This window comes from Microtus ochrogaster, unplaced genomic scaffold (genome assembly GCF_000317375.1).
Source record: "Microtus ochrogaster isolate Prairie Vole_2 unplaced genomic scaffold, MicOch1.0 UNK1, whole genome shotgun sequence".
Lineage (NCBI taxonomy): Eukaryota > Metazoa > Chordata > Mammalia > Rodentia > Cricetidae > Microtus > Microtus ochrogaster.
In genome coordinates this window covers 15,478,521-15,501,719 of record NW_004949099.1, presented here as the reverse complement: position 1 = coordinate 15,501,719, position 23,199 = coordinate 15,478,521, and the positions used below count along the sequence as shown (strand labels likewise).

General features: G+C 44.4%; 1 protein-coding gene across 2 annotated transcripts in view; it reads left to right on the top strand.

Annotated features, from left to right (window-relative positions):
• The window catches only part of Pdzrn3 (PDZ domain containing ring finger 3), a 230,050-nt gene that overhangs the window by 184,573 nt on the left and 22,278 nt on the right, over window positions 1-23,199 (top strand). The window lies entirely within an intron of this gene.

Below are 23,199 nucleotides of genomic sequence, written 5' to 3'. Positions count from 1 at the left end.
TGTGTGTCTGTGTGTGTGTCTGTGTGTGTGTCTGTGTGGCTCCTGCCTCAGCTAGCCTTGTCCACTTCTCCGGAGATGTTCTGTTAACTCCCTTAAGAAATGTGCCTCCTCGCAGCTTTCCGGTGCTGGGTTTCGAGAGTCTAAAGAGCTGTCGCTAGTCTCTCGGTGTGTTTGAAGTGTGTCACGGGAGCTCCATGACAACTAAGTGCTCTCCAGAGTGCCCGGCAGGAAGGGTCAAAGAGTGGTCACGCATCCCGTGAACAAGTTGGGGAAGACGGGGGGCAATGATGGATGCCTGCAGTGTGTGTCTGTTTACAAGCAGGTTTAAGGTGCTGCTGGCCGCGGGACAAAGTCCTCTCCCGAGTGTTCCTGTCAGCAGCTTCTTGTAAGGGGGTATGTGGTGCACGTTTATGTCTCGCGCTTGCCACGTCCATACATCTATCTCTCTGTACAAACGTGAGCAACTTCTGAAGCAAGTGACTTGATCTTACAGACTGTCCCCCGCAGCAGGTGACTTGTCATGGCTTCTCCATCAGAACATGAAATTTCAGTTGCGATGTAAGGGGATGATTTCAGTACAACTCGGCTAGCTTATCTTCATCTGTGTTGAGTGTTTTCTTTTTAAATATTTATCCCTGTCTTGAACAAGGAGGTTTGACACAGTTCTTGGTAACCTAACAGTTAAGGATTTTCCTCTTGAATCATTCTGACTCTTTAAAAAAAATAATTTCAGTAAACAGAAAAGCACAGTCCTTTAAGTTTATTTTTTAATCAGCATGGTAAAATAACATTATTGCGAACAAGAGAGTGGATTGCGTTTCTTGGTTTATAATATAAATGACAAATTAATACATTTTTTTTAAAGAGCCAGGCTTGACTTTAAAAAGAATTTGATTGTTAGGTGGGTGTCATTTTTGCATGAGCCGCCAGAGGGCGCGTGCCCCTTGCAAGATGACTGAATGTGCTCCCTGCTTCTGTGAACAAAACCTAATGATACCATGATGACCCTGGGCAAATGAAAGGTGTGTCTGTCTGTCTGTCAGCTTCCTGCAGTGAGACATATAAGAATGTAAACATTCCTAGGTTTGGAAATGTCCCACCTGGGAAAAAAAAAAAAAAGGCCTCTTAGTCTTAAAAATACACCTGGGTTGCAAGTCCCAGTTGCAAGGTGTGACTTAATGGGACACAAATCCTGTTCCGAGCAGTTTAGGGATGTATGGGAGGTTTTGGACAACAGCTCTGCCAATACTGATGATCTGACCCCCATTCCTGATGTCATTATGTGTTATGTCCTCATCTTCGGTTGCCTGATGATCTAGAGGCCTTTTTTGAGTCAAACATTTAGAAATGAACTGAGCAGAATATGGGACCCCATCATCTAAGCAAGGTGCTCTGTTAGACTTGCTTACTGCAAACGCAGTAAGTTAAATGGTACTTTGCAAAACTCCATGCTTGCTGTGGTTTTTACCAGCGGCAGCGAGAGTATTGTTTAGCTTCCATTAGGTGAGTTTCATATACATTTGCAATAGCAGCACTTTCCAAATTCAGCTCTATGATATCTACAGCAAAGCTGTGTCGACTTGCTGTTTTATTCAGCTATATTATTTGTGATCTTAAGCCTCAACAACAGTCCCAAAAGAAAGAATCTGGACTCTGTTTGGTTTTTACCGGGTGAATTTTTGTGGGGCTATTTCTGTCTGAAACGTCGTTCAATAAGTCGCTGATAAATGACTTCCATCTGAAATACATGTTGTCAGCAGTTTAGGGAGCCATGCAGATTTATTTTCAGGGAGCCCAAACAACTTTTCAGACTGACTACCCTTGTGTCAGCTAAGTAAAATCCCTCTTTCCTCCTATTCTTTGGGTGTCCTCAACCATAGCATAGAGGAATTCATAAGACACTTGCAGGAATTAATAATTGCACCCTCACCCTTATTATGCAAAACCTTATTAGAACAGTGAAATTAAGGTTTCCATAAATTACCATTCCAGAAAGTCCGGTGTGTCTGGCTTCAGTAAGCCTTCATAACAGCAACACAAAGAGGATCAAATATTCTAGGGCTCTGGCTTGATCCTTTTCCTCATCCAGAGATAATTCAAAGAGATGCTCTTCATTAGGGCCATTGGCAAGCTGCCTACAGTTTCTTTGGGGGGCTGCTGTGAGCTTAATGGTGCAGAACAATGGCTTTGCCTCCAGTTGCACACATACCTTATTGTACCTTTAATCACATTAGAACAACAACTCACCAACTTGCCTGCTTGTTAAAGGGCGACACAAAGAATCCAGACACACCAGCGGTTGGCACCGTGCATTTAAGGATGTACTGAGATCTTGGGGAACACTTGAATACTTCTCAGGAGACAAGCAAGCCTCCTCAAGCCCTAAGGCTTGTCAGATCAGTTGAGTACAGCAGTTCCCTGGGCTTTTATGGCTGCGGTATTCTAGTAATGGCTTCAACATAGAATTTGTGTCTGCTGGAAGTGGGATGTTTAAGTTAGCAGCTTAAAACAGCCTATCAGATAACTTTGACTCCTAATTGAAGTAAAAGAAAAGAAAGCGGAGAAGAAAGGTATTTGAAGGTGGCCAAGGGTGCAATCTTCTGCTCAGGGAACTTGGAGAGCACAGAAAGCTTTGTGGCGTTGGTTCCAGGGCTGGGTTGGAAGCCAGAAAAGGATGGGTGCCACGTTAGAGGTAGGAAGGAAGGAAATCAGGCATGGCCAGGTCTGTGACTCTGTTAGCTGGACACCTGTGATTCCAGGGCAGAGCAGGCGCCAGCTGTGCTAGCAGAAGTGGAATGGAAATCTGGGTCTTTTGCAGGTCTTCCTGGGGAGATTCAGGGAAGGGAATAGAGCAGCTCAGAGACAGTGTCTGCCCTAAAGTCCTTTGTGAGTGTGTGCAATGGTAGTAGCCAATGATCTCTTGATGAGACAAGGAAATAATTCTGGCAGGGAATTTTCCGACTAGAAGTTGTAACTATCCCACTTCCCTAAGATCTGCATACCAGTTTGTAAATGACAAGGAAAACACACTCACAAACATCCACCTTACCTATAGCATGCGTAGTATGTATGGGCAATACGCTAAACGCCAATCATCTGTTCTCCCATCAAATCCGCACAGCAGCTTGAAGAGAGATGATATTATTATCCCCAATCAAAGACGCAGCAATTGACATGCAAAGGAATTATAAGTGGGGTTGGGTGTCACATCTGCACCACAGTTCCCAGGTCTGAGAACCTTTCTTTGTACAAATCATTTACAGCAATGTCAGTGAGTATGTGAGCAACACTACAGGGAGACTCAGCAGGGATGAAGTGTTTCTGCCCGGGCTAGAGAGGGGCTTGTAATGCAAGCATGAGGACCTGAGTTCGATCCCCAACACTTACAGAAGTCAGGCATGGCCGTGCTTCTTTGTAGTCTCAGAACTGGGAATGCAGAGACAGGAAGAGCCCACAAGCCCAGATCCCAGTGACAAAGCCTGTGTTAGAAAAAAAAAGTTGATGGATCCGAAGGAATGATACCAGAGGTTGACCGCTGACTTGTATACACAGGGACACACATTCACACAGACACTCATGTACATGCACACAAGAGAGGGAGAGAGAGAGAGAGAGTTAGTTGAGATTGCTTTTGCCTTTCTGTGGGTGAAGAGCCTATACTATCAAGCAGATCCCCTTTCAACTTGTCATTTCATGAGAAGACACTCTGTGAAGCCATGAGGAAGATAAAGAAGAAATGACCTCAAAAGTAGCAGAAAGTTCCCCCCAGCTTCCCGGGCATTTCCTAGAATGGTTACTCTTAAAAAAACCTGGTCCTTTGGCCCCTCGATAATAAGATTTAAGTTGTGCCGTCGACTGTAGAGCTGCTAGTTTTCAGAAAGCTTATACTTTACCCAGAACACACCAGCTGGCCTTGTTTGCGACTCCTCCCCTATCGACCTATTAACCAGTAGCCTAGGAAAGCCCAGCTTTCTCTGGTAAATACAAATTAGAATCAGCAAGTTTATGAGGCAGGCTGGAAACTTGACTGCACACAATCCTGTTTTCATATTTAATTAGCTGCGTGCAATACTCAATTAGATGAGTTTACTGCTGCCGCGCAACTGTGAGTCTGCCGTGAATCAGCCGGGCCGTGGGATGATTAAGTATGGACAGAGTCACTGGCAGTTAATTGGATGAACATAAACTTGACCTCCACACAGCAGTGCTGAACCAGGCCAAGATTTCCTGCAAATGGGAGCGTGTTTGCTTAAGCAGCCTGTCAATGCTAAAAGCACTGGTTTTGATGCTGTTTTTCCCCTCTGAATTCATTTGGGGGGAAACAGGTTGGAAAACAGAAAGCTTACCTGTCATTCCCAGCTGCTAGAGGAGGCAGAGGCAAGAGGTTCACAAGTTTAGGACTACTTGGGCTGGACTACTTGGGCTACAGAGTGAGTCCCAGGCTAGCTTATGTAACCAGTGAGACCCCTTTTGCAAATGCAAAGCTTGTTTGTTTGTTTGTTTGTTTGTTTGTTTGTTTTTAAATTAGGTTATCTCTTTCCACCTGAGTAAATTGAGACTCCTATGAGCATGAAACTACTTATGGTCACAAGAGCCACTATTTGAATATATGTCTCTATCACTATATGTTATTTTCTCATTAGTAAACAATGGATCATACATTGCTTTAATACTAAGAAATACAAACAGAATGGCCTGAGATGGAACCAGGGCTTGCATGCCTGCATGGAGCCTTCCCACCATGCCCCACCTATGACTGCCTCCCTTCCCCCCAGGCCCCACCCACTGCTATATCCCCACATACAGCCTTCCTACCATGTCCTGCCTATTACTCTTATCTCCAAACGAAACCCTTCCCCTATGCACTGCCCCCTGATGTCTCCCTGCATGGATCCTTTCCACCATGCCCTGCCCATTACTATATCTCTGTATAGCAGGTTTCCATGCTGTGGTGCCAGGGTATCCCTACGCTGAGAATTCCCACTATGCCACACAATACCACCGAGTCCCTATAAAGCATGCCACTGTGCTTCCGAGCACTTCGGTGTCCTGCTATTGAGCATTCCTACAACGCCATGTAGCACTAATGTATTCTTACAGAGTACGCCTGCCGTGCCCTGCCCACCGCCATCTCCCCCGTCTCCCTCTGCTTCATCCCCATGTTACCGTGTTAATGTTGCCTTTCCCATTACGCCGTGAACAAGGAAGTCTCATCATTCTCCAGATATTCTCAACCTGGGCACATTGAATTCTTTAGCGTTTTTGAGGAACAGGAACAAGAAAAGAAATAGGTATAGTAACTAGACATCCAGAAAGAGAAGGAGGAGCTGAAGCCAATGGCTGTGACTGGACCCAGGCAGCGAGAATGGAGTATGGAGGGGGGTTGCATTACATTCATTGTTTTGTTTGCTCGGCCCTAGGGCTCGATCAACCAACCAACCATGTGCCAAGGATCTTCCACTCAGTCTGTGGTGCTCATTGATTCCCTGGCACCATTCTAATAAAGGGAACTGCTTCGTGGTGGCCTTTGGAACTGTGCACCATTGTGCCCCTCCTAATATCTCCATAGCTTCTTGCCATGTCCATCTGCCCTGTTCTTGGGGTCCCCTTTCGGTATCCGTACCTACCTTCTCCCCTCCCTCCTAAGACGTCAGCAGGCTTTCCCTTCACAGACCGCTGACCAGGTCCTCTCCCCACACCATTCATTTCTGTATGGCTTCCTCCTAGGACTTTCTACAGCTTCCTTGTCACCTGTCTTCAGCCCTGCCTCCCACCTGCCCCCCCCCAGAAAAATGTCAGCCCCCTGAGTAGCTTCGCACTGTTCTCCGGGATACCCCAGTCCCGCCACATAACCATCAAGCCAAATTCTGAAGGAAAAATGTATGAAATGGTCCCACTTCGGTCTGAGATGGGTTTTAGCAATGACAAATGAGCCCACGTCCCTATGACAAGGGGGCATTTTCTCATGAGGCAGGTATCATAGAGCTACAGGAGAAACAGCAGCCCTTCGCACTGGGTCCCTGTCACCCACTTACCATGGCGGGTAAGAAGAAGAAACATACAAAAGGGAAAAGAAATGCAGGTTTAATAATTGAGTTCTGTTGTCTTTGTTAATAACGCAGGAGGCGTCACAGTTATGTGGCCGGGGTGGGGTAATGGAAAAGAATGCCCTCAGCTGTTCCGAGCAATGGCTCACCTGTGCTCATCGCCTGTGTTCTTGGACCACTGTGGGGTCAAGCAAGAAAACAGTTTGGGTCTCTAAGCCGGGAAAACTGACTTCTAAGAGAAGCACCTTCATTTATGTGACAGGTGTCACAATGTTGGTGAAATGTAGTCAGGCTGAGCTGTTGACCGTCAAGCGCTGCCCTGACAAATGTCAGGAGTGAATTTGTCCTACTCAGAATGACCCCCTTTTCCTCGAGCCACCAAGGGCACACAAGGGCACGCTGAGTTATGAGTGCATTGGTAAACTCCAGAGAAAGGGTCCCTTTGCCCTGTCTAGTCACCTGCCTAGCAAAGAAGTATTTTCCAAAGGCACCGGATTATACATCAGTTCACAATGAAGAGTAAGCTGAGATACTGCAGAAATGAAGGGGAAATTATTGGCAGCAATGCGCAAGTGCCTTTGCTTCCTACTTTTGATTTGAGTTAAGAGTAAAGGCGGAAGACAGTTTATCTGGCAGTGTGAGACTCTCTATGGGTCTCCCTTTATCACTCATTGTCAAAGGTGGTCCTGGGGCAGCAGGATCCTCCCCTGAGACCTACCGAGTCACCATGTCTGGGGCTGGTGTCCCACGAGCCCTCAGGAAGCACGGTCCATGTTCACGCTGGTCTCGCATCTCGGTTAAGCCAAAAATCCTGGAAGAAACTGGACTAGCACTTTCTGGGAGGTTTGCGGAAGTCCGTGTTAGATGCGTAGGCAGCACAGAAGTCATGTTGCACCAGACGGAAAGTTTAGCCATCTGTTGGCTTTATACAGTTCTTTTCCTTGGGAACCTGTTGTTTTTCAGTATTTCACTCCAGGCTTCACACATCCCAGGCAAACACTTGACTAACTTACCCATAAGCCACCATCTCCCCATGTCCATGCTCAATAACGTTGTAAAAGTAAACTATCCAATAATCTTCAGTTCACACATGTAAGATAGAAGGTTATTGCACTTTTGTTTGTAAACGCTAATCATACTTAGTCTGTGTGCGCCCACAGTGCCACCATTGGCCTTCCTCACAGCACCCCCTCTGCAGCAGCATCCCCCCTCCTGCTTGGGCAGACACGCCCCTCCCAACAGAATTAGGACAGTCATGTAATTCATTTCCATCAATGTGGATGGCTATGGGCAGACTTCTCCTGCCAGAAGAAAATGTAGTTTTAAGACAGACACTGCTACTCCTTTGAATCTTTGTTTTCAGAAGTCTGGGAAGGAGTAAGTTTGGGTAGGGACATCCTTCCGGTGACGAGTCATATGGCTATGACTGTAGTGATGAGACGTGAAGGCTAACACCACTTCCAAGGAAGGTGGTTCCGGTTACATTCTCACTGGATCTGCCAATGGGGCATCAACGGCTGGGGCTAGGGAATAGCTTAGGGCAGAGAACTTCCCTACCATGTGTGCAGCCCGAGGTTTCATTCCCAATATCACAAAAAGAAAAAGAATCATTGACGAATTTTATTAGTTACTTTCCCCTTCTGTGATTAAATACCTCATCAAAACCATTTAAGGGAGAAGAGCTTGTTTGGGTGCACAGTCTTGGGGTACAGACCATCATGGTAGGAATATGGCAACTAGATCGTGAAGCAGCTGGCACACAGCTACAGCCAAGAATCAAAAAGATGTCACTGTTGGCATCTAGCTCTCTCTCTCCTTCTCGTGCAATCCAGGACCCCATCCTGTGGGGTGGTACCGCCCACATATCCAGGAAGGGGTTTTGCTGCTTAGTTAAGCCTTCCTGGGAACACCCTCATACACATACTCACAGGTGTGTTTCCATGGTGCTCCGAAATCTGTCAAGTTGACGGTATAGGTATAGGAAGGAAAATATTGAAGGGGGAGTATTTATTACCTACCTCAGACCTCTTTTATCCATACATCCACTTTGGGAAGATATACCTACAACATAACTCGTGATACTTCTTCTGAGGGATTATATTGTTATCTACAGCTGTGTTTCCCATTGCCAAAGTCATTCACATCATCACCAAGAGGAAAAGTGAACATAGTCCAACAAGAAGTTCCACGAGGTCACACATGGATGAGTTCAGTACAGTATGTGGTATTTTATTAGTTATTAATTCCTTACTGGGTCTTTACCATAAATATTATCATATGTAGAACAATACAGCATGTCTTCTAGTGGGGGTCTCAAAATAAATTTCCTGTGGATTGGGAGGTATGGGGGGGCCGGGCTCTAAAACCACCAGTCTTTTGAGTTCCACTAAAGCTTTGTTTTCTGTTGCCACGGGAGACGTTGTTGCTTATGCTTGACTTTTCCTTCCTGCCCAACACTTGGTGTCATTGAGCTTTTTAATTTTTCAAGTGACTATGGAGAGGTGTATCTCATGGTTATTGTGTTACTTCAGTCCGATTTTTATTGGGGTTCCTGATTTTATATGTAATGTATATTTTCTGTTTCTGAGTTTCCTTTTGGTGTGTGAAGTGGCTGCTAAAGTTTTTATTTCTCTGTTGAGTTTTCCATTTTTTTTCTCTTGGCTTTCGGGATTTTTAAGAGTACAGTCTGTGTACCAACTCATTAGATGAAGTATTGGAAAGTCTCTTCCATACATGAAAGGTTTGTGTGTGTCTCTGACATCTTTCGGGGAACCAAATGCATCTTTTTTTTTATATTGTGGTTTGCATTTTGTGTCTGTTAAGTGTGTTTTCTACCTCAGAGCCATAAAGATGGCCTCCTTTATTCTCTCCCATGCATATTTTATAAGTTTATGCACAGATTTACATCAGTCTTGTCTTTCTGGGGGTTTTGTGTATGTGATACAATGCAGAAGTTCAACTTCATTTTTTTCATACATGAATTTTCTAGTAGCCCTTCAATAAAAGTCCAACTCTTCACCCATGAGGACGAATTGCCAGTTTCTTCATGTATTTGCACCTGCTCCTGGCTTTTCTAGTCTGTCCTGTTGATCAGTGCAATTCAATGACTGTTGCATGGCTCTATAGTTATGCTGTAATTCTTGATAGCTGGGACAACAAGTCCTTCCCCAAGGCCACTTTGTTTGCTTGAAACTTTGCTCACATGTTCAAAATGTCAATCAAACTGGCGGTGTGTTGTTAGTGTTTTTCTCAGGGAGTAGTGAGTTCAAATAGGTATCCTTGCATCATTCTTTATATAGCTATTACCTTGGATGTCTTTGCATTTACTCAATATTTAGTACAATTATTAAGAAGAGATCCAAGAACGTATATATTTAAATCTCTTCCTACCCCAGATCCTGATGGGATCTAAATTATAAATAGGAGTAGAGAGAAATGAGGTTGACTGGCTACAAGATCTTTTAAAACATAGAAAATGTGCTCCCAAGATGCTTCAATAGGTAAAGCACTTGCCACATAAATCTGATGACCTGAGAACCCACATGACAGGGGAAGGAGAGAATTGACTCCACAAGTGTCCTCTGACTGTCACACATGGGACAAGGCACACACAGGCCCCCCCCCACTGCCGCACACAGGATTCACGCACACAATTTTAAAAAATGCAAAAATTGTTTTTGCAAAGTAATAAAATGTTGGATGGCAACCCACCATCCTGGTACTTAGGAAGGGTGTTAGAAACAAAAGATCCCTATAACACTCGGGCTAGCTAGATAACTAAATTGGTGAGCTCCAGTTTATGGACTCTGTCCCAGCAGAGATAGAGTGGAGTATGGTCAAGGAAGATGCCTGGTGTTAACCTCTAGTCTCCACACACGTGCAAACACACATGTGCCTTACATATGTATGCACAAACATATATATGCATGCCTAAACAATGCATGTATATAAATGGTTGGCGGGTGATATAGCTCAGTGGTAAAGTACATCAATGAGACCCTAAGTTCAAATCCCCAGGATTGCAAAAGAAAGAGAAAGGGAGAGGGAGAAAGAGGTATAAAATGCTGCTTTAATTTTTCTTAATATAAAGTGTTCGGCAGTAAAATTTCTCTCCCATGCTATAGCATTTGTGGCAAAAGAAAGAAGGCATCTGTCAGACTCCAGTTAGAACTCGTCTTTTTATACACACTTTCCCAGCATTTGCATGCTCCTAGCTAAAGAAATATGAAGAATCAAACATGCCTCTTTTGTGAAAAGCAACACATGACCTGAATAACACAGGCAAGATTTCCTCTGCACAGCTTCCTACCAATGGGAGCAGAGTTAATTTGAGAGACATCTGGGGGAATCACAGTTTTTCTTCTAGCGTGTTAAGCAGTTTACCCTGACAGACACGCTTCTGTTTTACCATACGTGGCAACCATCCACTCCCCCACCCACCCACAGTGCCAAGGCATATTACATTAGAAGTGGCATGCATCTTAATAAAAGGAAACTTGGAAAATTACAAGTCAATTTTGCTTTATCAAGCAGCTGTTTTCCATTTGGGGCGTCGCAGAAAGGTAGAGGGAAGTTACTCTCCTTAGTAGCAATATTTTCAGCAACAGGAGGTGAAAAAGCATGTCAATACTCCCCACCCGTCGTCACCGCCCTATTGCACATCTGCACTGTACTCTTCTCTACCTGGTTATGAAACGACTGTCAGCCGGAGCTTGTGGAGCATGCTCTCTGCATCTTAGACGCCATCTACTGTGCTCTCCATACATAGACCGTAACCATGTGTTTCTGACAAGGATGTCTTCTGGTTTCCCTGGAGCTGGTATTCCCCCCGTGTTTTTTTTTTTCTTTCACTCGCTGGAAAGTTTGTGCATCTAACATTTGTAGTGTCAGGCTAGGTATTTAAATTCTGTGTTGTCCCGGGTGTCTGCCTCACTTCTCCCCAGCTATGTAAATGGAAACATCTCACTGAAGGATTTGGGACCTGAGATGACAAAGTATCTATCCTTAGGATGAGCGGAGGGAAGAAATCACCAGTGAGAGATGAGCATAAGAAGTTGAGCCTCTTCCCAACCAGATGAGGGTTTCAGAACCAACCTGACTCCCTGTCTAACCATAGTTAAGTAAACCTGAGGGACATTCACTGCTGTATTTTTTTTTTTATCTTTGCATTGCCAGTGAGGATCCCACACAAGACTTGGTTGTCATCCTCATGTTACACTACTGTGGAGAACGACAGTCACGTGCATTCTTTACGACAGGACTCTCACGCCATCCTCACAGCACCCTTCCAAGTGCAGCCGCTCTTGTTCATTCATGTAAAGATGAGACTGCTGGGGCGACAGAATGGCTGACTGATTGGGGGTCACCCAGCCAGGAAATAACAGAGACAGGATCATGACACCAGGCTGTCTGACTCAGTGACAGGTGGGACACGGGTTCCTCCAGTACGCACAAATAGATCTCTCCTACCTGGCCTCATAGCCTATGAGAAGAGTCCCTGTCCCTGGGCGGCTTGCACTCTAGAGAGCGATGAGGCAGAGAGGAGAAGTTATGCTGGTATACTGCCTCAGCTTTATGTGGTTCTAGAACTCACAGCATGAGCACAGGAAGCAGCGCTGTTTCCTTCCTTAAGACAGAAGTGATCTGCAGCTTTGCAGGTGACGTGGGGTGTTGGGGTGATGCCTTACTCCCTCGCGAGTCCACCTGGATGTTGTTGAAGAAGGAGAGGGATTCCACTGCACATTGTCCAAGTCTAGAATCACCAGGTTGTCCCAAAGAACTGTTTGCTGAAGGCCTACTGCATTTTCCGAACCACAGCTGAGGGGGGACATTGAGAGCCCTGGTGTCATGGGCTACATCAGAAGGTACCCTTTTTCTCTGTGTCTTTGTTGGGAGATCTGAAGTGGTCTTGTGGCTGTCATTGAGCAGTTGTGCAAAGGTGCCTGGGCCTCTGTGCAGCTTACAGTCTTCCTTCAAAGCCTAAACAAAAGCTCTTCTACTGGATGCTGGGAGCGTTTATCTGTGCTGTCTGGGGACCCTAAGACATTGGTGTCTCTGAATGCCAACATGTCAGATGAACACTGAAGGCTCTGGGAACCAAAAGAGAAAGCATTACTAGAGGAAATGAGAACAGCCAGGCTTCCAAAATTGGGGGTTATCAGTGTCCATAGAGACAGGTATAATGGATGTGTGTCTAGAAAGGTCAACTTTCTTGGACATCATCGGGTATCATTGGTGCTAGATCATTTCTTTGAAAGGAACAATGGAGAATGGGCTTTAAAAAAATATGTAAGAGCAAAATATCTTTGAAACGCATAGTTCACTAGGAGAAAGTGTCCCAATTTTTGTACTTCTTCAAGTTATCTGTTGAACACATCCATTCTACCAGATAGAGACAGTCACTGGGCATAATGTCAAACTTGCAAGGTTAGGATCTTCACAGTCCTTTCCACCCAGAGTGGGAGAGTCAAGTCCTCCCAGAGCAGTGATGGCCCATGACAAGGGCTAAAAGCACCAGAGGGCCTGAGATCCAGGCATTGTGGCTGGAAACATGAAGCTGTCACCTGGACAAGGCTCCAGGACAGAAGAAGCCTGTGCTCTTCAAGGGCAAGTGTCTAAGTAAAGGTTTTCTCGTGTGCACGTCTCAGAGGCTGGCTCCAATCCAGAGCAGGCTTTGTTTCCTAGGGCAGGCTCACATTAAGCATGTACCACTCCAGTTAGCATATATGCAAATACTTAGGGAAGTGGACTGCACTGTGTAACCACAGTGTATATTTAAATGAAAGTGTGTTTGAAGAAGGAGATAAAAATATGAAACATAACCCCATCCTGATAAAGAACTAATATAGGGGAAATGAGGCTTGCAGTCACAAACCTAACATGCATATTTGTTTAGAGCTGTACATCCACACGAAGCAAAGATAGCCTGTGCCATACAGTCTAAATTGCAGTGCCCAGGACAAGGACATGGCCAGAAATTTCCTCTGTGCACATTAAGCCGTGCTACCATGCTTGCCCATAAGGGCATCTGTAAGTCTGGATGAAATGAGGTCAGAGCCAAGCTTCGAGAGCTTTATACTGTGATTTCAAACTCTGCTAAGAAGAGATTTAAAGGGGAAAAAAAAATCCCAGACCCAAACAAAAGCAGGGGGAAATTTACCGTTGCCTAAAGCAACTAGAGCAATGTGTGCATCCTCCCATGGCTGTCTCCACCATTCCCTGCGATGGGAATCCAGGTTTTTGCCGCTAGCAATCTCATTGCTTTGCTCAGAGCCACACAACACTCAGCGGAAGCGGAGCTGGGAGTCTGTCTCCACCCAGCTGGGCAGCCAGGCTCACTGTACTGAATCACTGGCCCCATCCTCTCCTTCTACCCTCTGATAGCTTACGCTGTAAACACTTAGTTACATTTCTTTTTCCAACCTCAGCCTTTAAGTTCTCACCCGACTCCTCCATCTCCTCTCTCTCTCTCTCTGGAAAAACCCCTCCGTTTCCTAGCATTCTAATTTCATTATCAAGTGTTTTGTTTGGTTCATTAACTTCTTCCCAGATGATTTCCTCCTGGTAGATTTCTAGCAAACTCTACCATTGTCTAATAAATCATCTTAGGAATGCTGCAGGTTTTTCTCTCTTGAAGAGACTGTGTCCACAATGCTAATTCCTACATCCCCACGAACACTTGGATTCTGCCTCCTTTCAGAATAGTAGTCCTTGGGGCGGCCATGATGAAAACGGTTCATCAGCAAATGAGAGGCTGCTGGAGTGGGCTAGGCTAAGCCCTAAGGTTATCAGTGAGAGTTCTTCTGGAGCATTCCCGAGGTTATTTCCTCCCATCAGACTTGCAGGCTACAGAAACAATTCAGTTGGTAGAGTGCTTGCCTAGTGTGCACAGAGCCCTGGGTTTGATCCTCAGCACTAAATAAATCAGCTGTGGTGGCACATGACTATAATCCCAGATCTTAGGACCTAGAGCCAGGGGGATCAGAGTTCAAGGCCAGCCTTAATTACACAATCAATTGGAGGTTACCCTGAGCTAAATAAGATCTTGTATCAATAAAAAAAATAATAAAGATACCCTCTTCTAGTGACCTCAGTTAAGAGACTTCTCTGTATGACTGCTGCTGGACCCAATAGTCAGGAGCTGTCCCAGAGGACCTGCCACCCAGATACAATATCACCATGTAACCAAAACAGAGACAAGAAAATGAAATCAAGAGGGGTTAACTGAGTATCCATTGGGTGGGAAAGGACTTGGGGTCCATATCCTGCTTCCATGATGTAGCAGGATGGTTAGGGAAGAAGGGGTGGAACCCTGTCTAAGAAGATGGCTAATGTTCAGGCCGCCCGTTTGAGGTCATCAGAAACAATGCAAGAGGCCTTGGTGTCAGGCTAACAAGGCTCCTGACGTAATAAAGGATAGCATCATGGCTGGTGGAGTGGCTCAGTAGTTCAAGTGCTTTCTACCCAAGTGTGAGGATCAGAGTTCATATCACTAGCACCCACGTAACAAGTAATCCAAGCCCTGGGGAGGAGGCCAAGGCACTTGGATCCTTAGTGCTCTCACTGGCCAGCCAAACTAGCTGAATTACTGAGCTGTAAATTCAGTGAGAGACCCTGACTCAGAAGACAAGTTGGAAAGTGATTGAGGACAACCTCTGAATATATACATAATCTCTGTCTCTCTCTAACACAGGTGCATAAACACATACAAAATCACTGTTGAGAGTAATTCTCCAACTTTCATTAAGGCCCAGAAGGCTCTGAGGTTTCTCCTGTGGCTCTGTACTAGGTTGTTAACTCTAAGGAGATGTTGCTACCATTGAAGCAGCTGGCACACACCTCGCGGGTCTTGTAGTCTTTAAGGCCAGTTTGCACTCTCCACAGAAGACTCATTTTTAATTCCCGCCTCCTTCTACAAACATGTCACCGCTCCTGCATCCCTGATGTTCTCCGCTGCTAAAATATGGAAATATTTTGCCATCCTCATTTTCAGGATCTAATCACAAAAAGCAAGAATCAATTATTATAATGTGACCGTTCTTTAAAGCCCTTCCGCAGCCGCAAAGTTGAGAAGGCGCGTCATTTTGGTTCCTACTTTACAGGTGATAAATACCCAAGAATGTCGCCATCATTCTTCTTGTTCCGTTCGTCAGCCACATTTATAAATCTCTGAGAAAGAAGTACAAACTTTATTTTTGATTCATGACGGTTCTAAATCTCCCCCATCACCATCTCCAGAGTCAGCCATTTCCAGTCACTTCCCTTGGCTCTTCCTGCACAGCCAACAGTTCCCAGAATTCTGCAGTAATTTCTCATGGTGGCCAGTCAGTGCCTGCATATTTCAGTGAAGACAACTTAGCATTTATACGTTCTAGTAATAGAAGTTGTGTCTGTTCGAAGGGAAGAGCTTCGACAAACTATGAGTATTCTAGAACTTCAGTAGACATACGTCAGGTTAGTGTTCAGGCAAGCCCTGCAATGGAGTACTCATAAGTGTTATAAATGGTACTGGAGCCGCGAGATTGAAGGTTTTGGTTTGTTGAAGTCAGGGTAAGTTGGTGTTTTGTTTTGTTTGTTATCATTGTTGTTGTTTGGTTTTTTGAGACAGGTTCCCACATGGCAGGAGGTGACCTCACACTCACTAGATAGTTGAGAGTGGCCTTCACCTCCTCGTTCTCCTGCCTCACCTCCCATCGCTGGGATGATAGACATGTGCTATTATGTTTGGATAGATTTAAAAAACAAAATTAAAACAGGACACAAAGTTGGTATGGAAGTGTGAGCGGATCTTCAAGGAGTTGAGAAAGGGAGTAAACATGTTCAAAACGCATTATATGAAGTTCTCAAAGAACTGATCAAAAATTAGAAATAATTTTTACACAAGGTGAGAGAAGGAAATATCTCCCTCTCCAGCCTAAATTTCCCTGTCAAGCTGAACAGAAATCGTAATTAAAACATACAGGATTTGAGCAGGGTTCAGGAAAAACCAGAGTTTTGTGCTTTAGTTTAGTGCCCCTTCCCCCACATTCAACACTGCTCTCCATAGTGACCCCACTGTGTGGCTGTAGATCCATCGCTCTAAGGAGACCTGAGCAAGGGGGTGACCTCCTACCTGCAGAGTCCAGACCTGCAGTCTTCTGCCTGGGAAAGGGTGATGGGAGGGGGAAAAACACATTCTCTGTGGAAATCATAATGAAAATGTAGAGAATCACCAAGTGTGACATTGTTTTGAACTGTGAGTGCCCATTAAGTGTGCCTCAATATTTTCTACTTTCCTGGCAAATTTACATGTATTATAATATACATATAGTATATAGCATATAATATATGGTACGATATTAAATACTTAATTGAAAGATAGGGAAAAAGAGTAGTAAATAAATGAGGTGGTACACATGTTGATATGACTATAACAATTGTTTCATTTTATATATATGTGTGTGTATATTTATAAACCTATACTTTCAATATACATTTAATGTATATTAATAATAAAATTTAGTGTAAAATCTTCACGTGCCTCTTCTAAGGGTCCTCAACTTGCTTTCAGTCTCAGTACTTAACAGCCGTCACTCCACCATCCCGGTCTTTCTGTTCACAAGGTTCTCCTCATCAGCATGTTGAGTCTCACCTCAGGACCTTTGAATATGATTACACTCCTATCTGAAGTATCCTCTTCCTCCTTGTCTCTTGCACTCACCATCTCTTGCTCGTGGAAGCTCCCTCTGCCTTGCAATTGCTCCTCTACCCCCTCCACATTATCACTCCTTCACTCTCTAGTGGACTTACATACAGGTTGCCTTCTTCATCAGACTATGAAATCTGTGGGGGCAGCTCCCTTGTCTGGCTTTGCTTACCTTTAGAGCCATAGCATCACGGGTTGTTAACTAAATGAATGAGCCACTGCGTGTAAAATACTATGCATAGTGGGTGGAGCACAGAAGATGCTCAGAAGTGCTAAACATACTTATTAACTCAGAGAAACAAAAAGTGGGAAGGCTGTCACTAGGCACCTTTGTTTGGTCCAAAGAACATTTAAAATTCTTAGCATAGTTCATAATTATTCCAATCTATTTAAAATGTTGTTGGAGAGACAAGATGACAACTCTTAGAGAAGAGAAGGAAGAACACCTATTCCTCTGCTTCCAGTGGTCTACCTCTAGGCTGGCGCCAGGCTGTCAGCTGATCTTGGGTTCAGTGTCCATGGGTGTGCACTGCAAGCATGTGGTTTCATACAACAGCACTTTCTTGAAGGATCCTACCACAGTCCTTCCAGTGGATGTTTTGCCTCCTGAGATGAACCACTTGGCTATGCAAAGCCAAAATTAGTTTTGAACCAAGTGCTACATGTCATAATCCTCCTCTTTCTTTGGATGGAAAACAAAGGAACAAGAAAAAAAAATACCCAATCGCTGGTTGTTTGGGTTACTCTAAAATTTTAGGAAACAAATCCATACGAGCTAGGATTGTAGCAGATCTTTGTTAGCTTTGATTTTTTCCTGGTGTCCATTGGTTTGTTGCTGACCTTTGTGTTGTGTAAAGAGAGTTAGAAAATTTCAATATCCTACTAAGAAAAACTTGTGAAGTTAAGGACATTACATCCCATAAGCATTTTTTAACATTTGCTCTATGGCTCTGCCTCTCTTTAGGACTGAAGGGCTTCTAAATGTATGATGTTGCTCTTATTTTAACTGTCTTAACAGACGGCTGACATCGCTTTTGTCCTGACTGCACCGTTTTCATTGGTGTTCCATCAGAAGAGCTCATAAAACACCTGGAGGGTGTTTGTAGGGCGCGTGCACACCGAGATTTGATGTGACAGCTCAGAAAGAAATGCATTGACAGGCAGTGTCAGACTCCCTTTGCTTTCAGCCTCTCTACCATTGAGCAGACAGGGGCTGGGATAGGGGGGTATCCAAAACTTATTAAGCTTGGTGCCATTATGAAAATGGTTCCTGGGGAAGGTCATTAAACTAGGCTCATCCGATCCCATGGCCAAGCCAAGGCATCTGCACCAAGGTGCATACGAACGAACAGTGTCCTTTGTGGGGGTGTTTGCTCTTTACCCGAGCATCTTTGCTTGTTGTTGTTGATGATGATGATGATGGTGGTGGTGGTGGTGGTGGTGATGGTGGTTTGGGTTTTTATCCAGAGTTAACCTCTCCTCTCCACGATGCTGATAAGGGTACCTTTTCCTATACTTCATACCTCTGACTTAACACCTGAACCTCCCAGGGCTCAGGTCAGATGACAGTCTACCAACCACATGTCTCAGGGGTGACAGTGTGTCTGGGGCCAATCCAATATTATCATTCATGAGCACTATAACATTTAGGAATTGCTTAGCTAACTGAGCTTTATTTCTGCATCCAAGATGCAAGGGTTGTTAATCCCACCTACTTCCTGGTGGGCCTTACTCTGAAGACAAGACTCTGATGGTCACCTTGACTGTCAACTTACTCACTTTAAGAAACAGAGTATTAGGGAAGTACACATTTGGGTATATGAATAAAAGTTTCTCCAGAAGAAATTGAGTGAGGGAGCAAAGTCATCCAGAGTGTTGGGAAAGGGGAAGCTGACTGAGCAGTGGTGCTTTTTGACCCTCCCAGATGTGAGCAAGTAGCCTCCTGCCACCACGGCTTCTGATATACGGTCCCTGCCCTGGGGACTACACCTCAAACTGTATCACAGTATACCCTTTTTCTTTTCGGTTGCGTTTTCGTCAGTTTTTTAAGACAGCCATGAGAAAAGAAGCTGATCCAAGGATCAGATCATATATGCAAAACATTTCATTCTGTGTGTGACCCAGAACAGGCACCGAGGACGTGGGGTTCGGAATGTCAAGCCTCAGATGGACCCAGGACCCAGACACATATCTTTCCTGGGATTTCTGGGGTGATTTGCTTGGAATTTGGCTTTTCCTCGCATTTTCTAGGTGGAATGTTCAGTCCTGTCTAATTTAACTCCTGGGTTACTGAGCCTCAATCACTCCTACTTTCTCAGCATGTGGAGGGTTCCCTCTGTAAATCAAGTCATTGACGACAGTGATCAACATCACCGAGTGCTTGCTATGATCCAGGCTTTTAGCAGTTTCTCTGCAGAGTCTGCTTTATTCTGTCAACACCCTAGTTAGCTGGGCCCTGCCATTAACCCACTTTATAGATAAGTAAACTAAGACACCATGATCTGAATACCCTGCTTGAGATGACAACGCACGTAAGTGCCTTCTAACCAAGCACTCAGGCCACAGCCAAAGTGTGAACTTGGCATTGACTTTAGTCTATTGATACTCCAGCTCTTACACATCTTCCTGAGGATCCAAGAAGATCATCCCTGCCTGACACTTAAATCATTGTGGTGACATAAATGCAAAACACTACTCAATGCTCTTTTTAACATTATTTAAAATTCCTCACATCAACAGTTCTGTGGAGAAATCTGTTTGTGTTGAGCGGGGAGGAAGGGGAGATTGATTTTTAGAGGCTTGAGGGTAGACTTTTTCTTTCAGGCGGTTCCTGAGGAAAACACCTAATGAACTAAAAGTTTATGCAAGCGATTTTAGAAAGCAGCAGAAGTTTACACCAGAAAGACGAAACGTAACAGAATGAAATAGTACTATAGGCTTCAGATATGGCACTTGCACGAGTCTACCAGCCTCTCCTCCCTCAGAGTGCTGACGTGTGCGTTCACAGTTAGATGTAAAGCCAGTAATGTTGGCTTTAAAAACATCAAAGCTCGGCTGATCTCAGCACTTGGAAGACTGTGACTTGATGATCAAGAACTCAAGGCCATTTGGGCCAATGTGACAAGACTTTCTCAAAATCCCCAAAACTAGAGAGGTCACAGGGCCCTTTCATAACAAGTGTAGGGTCCTAGATTGTTTGGTTGTTTGTTTCTGGTTTGTTTGTTTGTTTGTTTTTTTGTTTTGTTAGCACCTAAGAAATGCTTTTGAAGTTCATCAGTGTCTATCTTGAACTTGGCCCAAAGTGAAAGCCTTGCCAGCCCTTCTGTCCTGTTCTGCTGGTAATCATAGCCTCTCCGATTCCCCTCCTGGCCAAGCACGCTGCCACTGCTCAGCCAGAAGCAGTAGTCACGCAGAGCAGAGGATCTGGTGTTGTTATTTCCATTGCGGGTATATGGAGAGCTGACTTTTCTTCACCTGAATGACCCCACCTTGTCCCCGACAGTTCAGAACCCAGGGACCGGCGATGAGCTTGGCCAGAGCCTCCTTTCCCTTATTCAGCACACCAGTTCCGGTCTACAGCACATCCTTAGCCCCAAAACAGAGAGTACTGTGACGCTGTGTTGAGCCTATGAAGCAATAAGCTGTATAACTTGAAGTCCCAGATGCTCTCTCTAGACATCTGTGTGCTTTATCTTGGAGCAATCACTCAGGTATCGACACAGACTACAGGGAGATGAGGCCGTGGGCACGCCTTATTCCAAGTGGCCAGCACTAGGTGTCCTAGAAGACGTTGCTCAGCTGCATTGACTATCAACTTCCAATAGCTTGAACCCACGTGCATTCTGAGCACTCGTCAAGCATGCTGAGCCTAGTGGACATGCAGGGCCATGTTTAAAATGAGATTTTGTGGTAATGGTATCAAGGCTAGATGCTAAAGAGAGGGGTGAGATGCGGATCAAAATAGGACTGTTACTAGAGAAGGAAGCGTTTAAAATATTTAAGGTGTGTTTTCAAATAGGTGCCGGCGTGACTTTTAGTATCCCTTATTTTAAAAGACATCAACTTATTATTCAGTGGCTAGACATCAGATATATTCTTATTTAGGAAAAAACATAAATGATTTAAAATGCTCAGTAGCTAAGTTAGCCACAAGGAAGACTCCTTAAAAGAAGAAAATGAGCTCCCCGGAAAGGAGCTCAAAGACAGGGCACTTCCTGGGCTATGTGCATGCCCCGAGTTTGAACCCCAATATCACATAAAAAGTTTACTCAGGCCACAAATTCAGTGGTGGAGGACACTGGGAAGGAATAAGGGGGGATTTTGCGGGTGATGAAACTCCTAAGACAAGTTTAGAAACTCCCAAGAACTCTGTCTGAGGTGCCTGTTAGAGTCCAGACTAACCATGTAGGGTCAAGTGGTTACTACATAGGAACCCAGATCTATGTAAGTGTAGTCTAAGGGTGTGTGTGTCTGTCTGTGTGTATGTGTCTGTGTGTCTATTCTGTGTGTGTGTCTATATGTCTCTGTGTGTCTGTCTGTGTGTCTATGTGTGTCTGTGTGTGTCTGTATGTCCATCTATATGTCCGTGTGTCTGTGAGTGTCTGTCTACATGTCTGTGTGTCTGTCTGTCTGTGTGTATGTGTGACTTTGAAGGGTAGTGCCGTTCACAGCAGCATGATCTTTAAACACCATTTGTTGGTCAAGGTACATATTTTTCCTTAACAGCCATAACGCCTACATTTTAGAGAAGTCGCCTTCTACTCCTTGCTCCCTGAAGCAGATCATAAATTTGAAATAAATTAAGACACATAGAAGTTTCCTGAATTAAAAAAAAATTTATCCAGCCTAAGCCAGGGCCTGAAACCTTTACCTCTCTCCCCCACCATGTGGTTTATCATCACCTCTTGATTCAGTGGAATCAAAGTTTTAATTAGTTTGACAACAGAGGTATGATATTTTATAAAATGGAACCAGTGGCCCTGTATTTAATTAAATGATCCCCATAAAAGTTGGATTTTAGCCAGGGGCACAATTTATAGCAGTTCTGCTTTAAAACTGCATTAGCATTTTACACTGGGGTTATTTCCATGTGTCATAGAAATAGAGGTGATTGTGATAGGCTCTGGAAACCAAATGACTCCCCATACGTATATATTTTCTAAGTTCAAGAGGCTAGGGCATGTCTTTTATTTGTGTGACGTTTCAGTTGTAGCAAATGCTGAAAGCTGCAAACCTAGGTTCCTGGGTTTTGTTTTTTATTCACTTTGTCTGTGTGGAAAGGCAGGCACATGCTTGCCATGGCACAGGTGTGGAGGTCAGAGGGTAGTGTTCAGGGTCGGTTGTCACTTTCCACCTTGTTGATCAGGATCTCCTTGCTCGCTCCGGCTGCTATGCTGGATACTCCAGGCAAGCAAGTCTCGCCTCCACCTCCACTCTGACCATAGGAGTCCTTGAATTACATATGCATGGTACCACATGTGGCTTTTTGAGTTTTTATTTAAAAAAAAAAAAAAACATGGGTACTGGGGATCAAACTTCGGTCACGAGACTTGCATACCTGGCACTTTTACATGCTGAGCCACCTCTCTGGCTCACTCCTAGATGTTGAGATAACACTGTGTGACCGCAGTAGGCAGTAGTATTTCTTGTGACAGTCTGTGTATTGGGGAAGCAATTGTCCTAAGTCTCTGGGATTTGTGGTTTCCAGAGCTAAATCAAACCATTCCTGGATTGTCTTACTGAAACACCATCTGCCATACAGTCTTCTGGCCGTTTCTGAAGTGGTTACTATGTACTGTTGTTTTATGCTCCGTAAGAAACACGTCCAGTGGCATTCAGACAGCCAAAAGACAAATAGCCCAGGCAATACAAGTTGATTGAGCAGATGACTAAAGATAGATGGGTTGTCAGTGAACTTCAGCCTCCAATGGACAACCCACCATTTTGTATTGTTGTCATGACAAACTATAGAAATGACAGCCACAAGTACATCCTTATAAGAGCAGTAGCTTTACCTAGGCTTCCTCAGAGCCAGGAAGGAATCCTTCTATGCACTCAGCCTATCTATCTCTTGTCACAGAAGAACTTACGCTGAAGGATCTCTTTAAGGTTCCTTAGTGTCATGTCATATTTTCATTGGTGCTGTTTGCCCGGAGACTCAGTGATTGGATTTTTTTCCATAATTGTCCCTCATTCCTTGGGGGTGTGGGGGTGGGAGAACCATCCAGAGCCTTAGGTGAATAACTTAGGCATTTAATTTATAATAAAGATAAACTTTGCAATCAGCATTTCTTGTTCCAAAACATTCCATTTACTTGGTTTTAGAGCTGCATAAAGTGTTTTAAAGGCAATCTGCTCAATTGGGCGAGTTAATGATATTTAATTTGACTGGGCCAAACGTCACTGGGTGTGCGTCCCATCCCTAATCGCAGCCATCATCAGCACCGTTGTGTGTAATGTAGATGCCAT